Source organism: Lonchura striata, chromosome 17, assembly GCF_046129695.1.
Source record: "Lonchura striata isolate bLonStr1 chromosome 17, bLonStr1.mat, whole genome shotgun sequence".
NCBI lineage: Eukaryota > Metazoa > Chordata > Aves > Passeriformes > Estrildidae > Lonchura > Lonchura striata.
Genome location: NC_134619.1, coordinates 2316303 through 2323400, shown reverse-complemented (window position 1 = coordinate 2323400; position 7098 = coordinate 2316303).

Sequence of the window (7098 nt, the reverse complement as noted above, 5' to 3'; positions counted from 1 at the left end):
CCCCGTCTCTGGCGGTCCGCAGAGCTCCTGGGGCGATCCGCACCGCCCGAGTGTCCCGCATCTCTCCGCATCTCTCCGCATCTCTCCGCATCTCTCCGCCCGTCCCGCACCAAGCCCCGAGCGCCCCGGGCCGGGCACGGAGCCGTCTCAGCTCCCGGCCGCGCTCCCTGTGCGACCCCCGCCGCTCCATGCCGCATCCTCGCCCGCAGCCCGCAGCCCGCAGCCCGCAGCCCGCAGCCCGGCCGAGCGCACCCTGAGCGGCCCCTCCGCGCCGGGCCGCCTGCCTCGCACCTGCGGCTCCTCCCCTGCAAAGCGGCTTTCCCTGAAAGACACTTGGATGCCTGGAATTCAGGCGGGATTCTCCGGCATCTCCTCCCAAGGACGAGGGACGGCTAACCCGAGCTGCTGCCCCGTGCCTCACGCCGGGGAAATGTCCCGGGAGCCTGAGCTGTGTTTTTTACGGGCAATTTGACCTTACTCCGGTCGCAGCAAGGACAGACCTTGCCTGGCTCCGGGCCCTGGGGTTGCCTTCTGTGGCTGCAAGTTCTCCTTGTCCCAGAATGTGCAAACAGTGCCAAGCACTCCGGAGATGCAGCAGAGAGGGGCTCTGGTGGCTCCTCACGGGTTACCTGCCAGTGACACGCTATAAATACCATGTCCTGGAAAAGGGACTGCTCAGCTCTGCGAAACAGCTTTTAATAGAGCCACCAGTACAGCCCAAGGAGGTCAGCCAGACACGGGGCTTTGACTTTGGGAATTATCCTGAGCTGGAAATCACAAATGGGACAGCAAAGATGGCAGAGCAGGGACACACCATGGAGCACACCAGGGAGAGCAGCCCCAGCTGGGCTGAGCTCAGGGCTGGGGGGAAATGCTGCCTGTATTTATTTAGATCACAGAATCAAAGAATCATTTAGGTGGGGAAAGATTGTGGAGGCTAAATCCACTTCTGACAGAAGTGGCCCCTGTCTGGTTTGGATGTGTGGCTCCATCATTTCGGGCAGCCAGGAGTGATGTGGTGGCAGCGTGGAGATCACAGCTCTTGCTTGAAGAGGTGCTTGTGCTTTGTGAGGCTTTGCGAAATATTAATTGATGGAGTGGATTTCGGAGGGCTCTCCAGCTGAAGGACTGATTCACTGAGGGTAGAGGAGGCAAGTCTGCACTCCTCACTTTGGGATTTTACACTTTTCACAGAGCTTTCTTTACAGAATGCATTAAATAGAACAGCTTCAGCCAGAAACAGCAGAACCTTCCACCCCCATGCACCAAACCACGCCAGAAATTAGAGGAATATTCTGAGGTAAATCTGGAATATGACCTTGAGGTCACCAGATCAGAGGGATGGAGCATCTCTCCTATAAGGAAAGGCTGGAAGAGCTGGGATTGTTCACCTGGCCAGGAGAAGCTTTGGGTGAGCTCATGGTGGCCTCCAGAGCCTGAAGGGGCTGCAGGAAAGATGGAGAGAGAGTTTAGACAAAGGATGGAGGGACAGGACACAGGGAATGGCTTCAAACTGCCAGAGAGGAGGTTTGGGTTGGATATTGAGGAGGAATTGTTCCCTGTGAGGGTGGGCAGCCCCTGGCACAGGTGCCCAGAGCAGCTGGGCTGCCCCTGGAGCCCTGGCAGTGCCCAGGCCAGGCTGGAGCAGCCTGGGACAGTGGGAGGGATGGAGCAGGATGAGCTTTAGGATCCCTCCAGCCCAAACCATCTCATGAAATCCCCACACAGCAGCTGCACGGGGCAAAGCCCAGGCTGCAGAATCACCGAGAAATGCCCTTTTGTTCAGCACTAATGCCGGAAACATCAAGTGACTTCTAAAGCCAGGATTAAAAAATAACAATAATAAACAAACCCAGAGAGGCTTGGCCGGGTTTCAAAGACATTTGGAGCAGGGAAGAAGTGACAGAGCCTCTTTAGTTGGCTTTTCAACAAGTTTAGATGTTTCTCCTAATCCCTGGCAGGACCTGTAAACACTCACTGCTGGTTTCATCAGTCACTGGCAAATTCCTGCAGGTAAACACATTCCTGAGAGCTTGGCTAAGTCAAGGTGGATTTAAGCCTGTGCTTATTCTTTGATGAATTAGGATATTAGAGGCCACTTACATCTTCCCTTTGAACAGCATAAATCCCTTACATACGCCATGGTTCAAAGAGAAAATGCACTTTAATTCCCATGTGGGCAATACATTCCAAGAATGTGCCAGAAAATCTCATTGTTCAGGTTTTCCCCTCTGCGCTATCTCCAGAAAAAAACTTGTTTCCCACTTTTTAATATGTAAAAGTGAGCCCTGGTTGGTTTGACAGGAATCCTTTCCTTTGCCTGGGCTCTGCTGACCATTAGCCCTCACCACAAGGAAATGCAGCACTAAATTTATCTTCATCCACATTCCAAACTGTCAAAAACCTCTTTAATAAGCTGAAATTCTTTTCCTTTTAATGCAAATATTTTTGCTATTATTTCTGGGGAAGGTAAGAGCCAAGGGTCACTTTGAAGCACCAGCCTGTTGTTAATAATTTAAGTGGATTACTGATATATTTTAATCTCATCAAAACTCATATTGTGCTGCCCTGTGATGAGCTCGTTGCTTTTAGCCCCCTGCAACCACAAATCACAAATTTTAACTCAGTTTTCCCCAAAATGCCATCCTGACATTTGAAAAGGAAGTTCCATTTCTCTTATTTATCTGCAGCCTCACCCCTGGAATGGTGTTTGAGCACTGCTGTTCCAGGCCTTGTCCCTGATTAAAGGACATTTCAGCCCAGACCACCCCAGTAATCCCAGAAAACATTTTGCAGTGCATTCACTGACATTTTTCGCTTGTACCTTCATTTCTAGAAGAAAGGCAGAAAACCTTTTTCTATATAATTCTGTTGATTTTACTTTCCTGGCTCTTTTTGTGGTTAAAGCAGGATAAAAACCTGCTCTGGGCTCAGTCTGAACCCCAGCAGAAGCACCACAATAAACTTCTCTCACATGGGCACTTTTTACCCTAAAATTCCCAACCTAATCCAAAAGGAAGATTATCCTTTCACTCAACAAGTGCCAGTGCAGAAGATAAGCAATCGTGCCAGCAGATTAGAAAGACTCCAAAATCTCCTTGTAAAATAAACTATTAAAGGCTTTGATGTGTCCTTATCTGGCAGGGAGAGATTTCCCAAACATTCCAGAACAGAAACAATTGCACTGCAGGACTGGAAGGCAAAGCAATAAACCAATAAACTCTGGGTGCACTTTTGGAGCTGAGTCAGTAAAAAAAAAAAAAAAAAAAGAAAAAGCAGCCCAGGCTTTAAGTACAAACCACACATTAAAAATAAATAAATAAATAAAATATACCTTGCACATATGGAAAATAAATAGCTCCTCGTAGCCTGATGCAAAGGATTCATTGAGTTGGGAAATATTTTTACTGATAAATATAGGAAAGGGGGGAAAAGACCTTCTAGCAGTTCAATAATATAATTTAACAGAAAAAAATTAACATATACACACATATGTTATATATATATAAATAACGTAATTTATACAAAAAGTGTAAATTAAATCAGCCTACGTAGTGAACTCTGCAGTATTTTCAAGGATATTTGGGAAAAAAAAGTTGCTCAAAACCTATGAACCAGAAGCCAAAATCCAGTGTGTGAAGCTAAAAGGCAGGCTCTGAAAATATAAAAAAGATCAAAAGGTTTATTTAAAAATCTGCTTCACTGAAAGTGAGTAGCTGCAAACGGCCACGCTGGCAGAGCATTTCATTCAGAGGAGGTTTCAGATGGTTAATGGTAATTATAAAATATGTGACAAATTAACTCAAAGCAAGTGAAAATAAACGTGACAGATAAAAGCAAATATTACAGCTCTGCTGACAACTCCTCAGTCTTTCAGTGACAAGAATGTTAGAATTGGTCAGAAAGTGCTTGAAAAAAGAAAAAGAAGGAAGATAAAAGCAGTCATTTGGAAGATGAAGCTACTGCAGTTGCAATGGAACCATCCAGTTTGATGTCCCCAGGCATTGTGGGGCTGATCAATCTTCAAGGCTTTGGGGAAAATTAAGAATTTTTTAAAAACCAACCCAACAACTCTGTCAAAAAATAGTATTTGTGATTCACATTCCTCCCTGTAAGTCTGCTTCACTGTCACAGTCAGGGTTGGGAAGAGCCTTGAGCATCTCCAAAATTCCAGACCAACAGGAGCTGAAGTGACACCTAAACCCCACTGGTTTTCCTTTCTGCAGCCACGCTCAAACATCACATTTTTATCATCATTAAGTGGTGGAATCTCAGCTCTTCTCCTGCCCCTGACATCTCAAAGGCAGCACAAATTCCAACAAAAACGCTGCTGCCCTTTGGTGCTGTGCCAAATCCACTCCTGGTCCAGCACAGCCCCTCACAGCAGCCAGGAAGAGGCAAATTTTGGGGTCTGCCAACCCAAAATTTCCCTGCAAAGAGGCTTGCTGGGCACCCAGAGCCTGGAAATGTCCCCTCTGTCCCTCCCTCCCTGCTGCTGGGAATCTGCCTGGTTTGTGCTCCAGAGCAGGTTTGATTTCAGGAAACGTCCTTGTTGAATCACTGCCACATAAAGGAGCACGAGACAATGAAAATCAGTTTTTGTTAAAGCCCCATAATTGCATTAAACCCCATAAAGCTCTGCCATGTAGCTTTTGGGGTAGTGGGCTTTGGGGGTTTTGTTTTGTTTGTTTGGTTTTCTTTAATGTGGTTGGTTTTTTGGGTGCTTTTACTTTACAGGTGAAATGTTAAATCACCTCTTTTTTTTTTTTCTTTTTTTTTTTTTTTTTTTTTTTTTTTTTTTAATGCCCAATTTTCCCTCTTCTGGCATTATCCCAGCTCTGCAAAAGCAGACAAGGAGCATTAGGAGCACGACACCCAGCCCAGACAGCAGCTGGTGGAGGCTCTCACCTCTCCCTAGCAGGGAACAGAAGGAAAAGCAGCTCTGCAAGAAGAAGGAAAACCATCCAACACACACCGGGAGCTTAATGGGATTTGCACCAAACCTGCAGCTCGTTGAAGAGAAAAAAAAATAAGACAAATGTTGGAATCTTGGGTGCTGAGAATTTTAAATTTTCTGTGCTGAAAAGCCAGCTAAAGCATGGACAAAGAGCTTCATTTGTTGGCTGGAAGGGAGAAAATGAAGAAAATTCCAGCGATGGCATCCCTGAGAGTGAAGAGCAGGTTAGGAAGGAGAGCTCAGGGGTAGAGATGTGAGCAACCCCAAATCTGGCCATATTTTAGGGAGCTAAATGGAGATTTGCATTTCCCCCAGGGGCAGGGAAAAGCTGAAGGTGGCAGATGATTTTTCCTGTGGAAATGTGAGGGAGCACACAGAGGGGAGGGATGGGGATGGATGGGGCCTCACAATCACTCCTTCAATAATCCAGGTCCTTACTGAATAAAAACTTTCCTTAGTCTTGCTCCAGTTTTTTTCACCTGTAAAGAAATTTTCCTCACCACGTCCTGTTGATGCCTTTTCAGGCAAAAAAAAAAAAAAAAAAAAAAAAACAGAATTCAGACAGAATCAAGGGAATAAAAAGCAGTTATATTTATTGTAGGGCCTTCAGGTACATTTAGGGTAGACAAAGCCCCCCCAGGGGCTGCACCCAAAAGGGATGACAGGTTTTCATACTTTTATAAGTTTGGTCCTTTTGGATACTGGGGGTTAATCTTCAGGTAATGAAGGCACTTACCCCAGGTTTGCTGCCCTAACTCACTTTTGTTCCCATCTCTGGCCTGAGGCAGTGAGGTGTCCTTGGTTCCCAGCCTGGAGAGGAATTGCTGTGTCTGCCCAAAATGGGAAAGCAGCAGCTCACACTGGATGTGGAGTTTGGAGTTATGCACTAAAGAGCTGCAGGATTACAAATAGATGAAAAATAAAAAAGCTGAAATCCTTCAGCATCACAGTGTGGGAGGTTTTTGCTCCTGCTGAGGAGTCCGAGGTGGTCCAGAGCCAGGGAAGTGCCTCAGTGGAACATCTGCACGCTGTGAGTGACCCCTTTGTGCCAAAGCCTGGGCTGGCACTGAGGGGATGCTGTGCAGTGGGGATTTAACCCCAAAATCTGGATTTCCTACAGGTATTTCATATGGCAGAATTAGGATGGACTGTCACCAAACAAGGTACCTCAATCCTCACAGTCACACCAGAGCAGCCCTTTAATTTGAGATCTGCATGGCCACAAGTGTCACCTGCCCCCACCAGGGGACCTAGAAGCTGTTTTGATATGGAAATCAGTCCTGAAGACTGTTGTGATTCCTTCAGAATAATCAAAAGTATCAGTGATATGGAGGTGGAAGAGGAATTCATTTAAAATTAACAATTATTGGTGTGGCATGATGGCACAAGGTTAAAGAGATGTCTGAGTGCAGACAGCTCATGACTGAAAAAATTCTCATTACATTTTGCCCTGGAGTAATGATTTATGCAATTAGGATGTTTCCTTCAGCTAACCTTTCTCCCTCTATCCAAGTTCTCCAACCATCTTCATTATCCTGGAGCACCCTCAATGCAAAATTTATAGCAATGATCAAATCTCCAGGAAACTCATGTTCAGTTTTTGGGTTTTTTTTAAGTGCCTCAAATTGAGGACTGAAGACAGCAAAATCATTTCACTGCTCAGTCTTAAAAATGTTGGAAGGATTAACCTTAAATCAATCCATGGATCCCTCTGGTCCATCACAGAGGCCACTGACAACGATGTAGGAATGCTGAATTTCTGTAGTGCTGCAGCTCAGCCACGTTCCTGGATTCCTTAAGGATCATTCATTTTTGTTTTTCAGGACATTTAAATAAATCCTTCTCAAGCCAAGTGTGTTTGTTCTCCTCCCACTGTTTGGTTCTCAGTCCAGTGCATTACACAGATCATGTTACACTGAAGTGAATCGCAAAAATTCAAAACCACAACGTGCTGCCACCTCCTTTTGATGGATTTGTTCATGAATATGTACCAGAAACCCAGAATTTGCCTTTTGGACCTGAGCTGATCCTCCTGTGGCTGTCACACAGCAGCATCCCAGACCAGGATCTCACTGAGAACGGGTCCAGCAGCATCTGCCAGCATCTTCTGAGGCTTCCAGAGAACAGAGAGGCTGCATAAT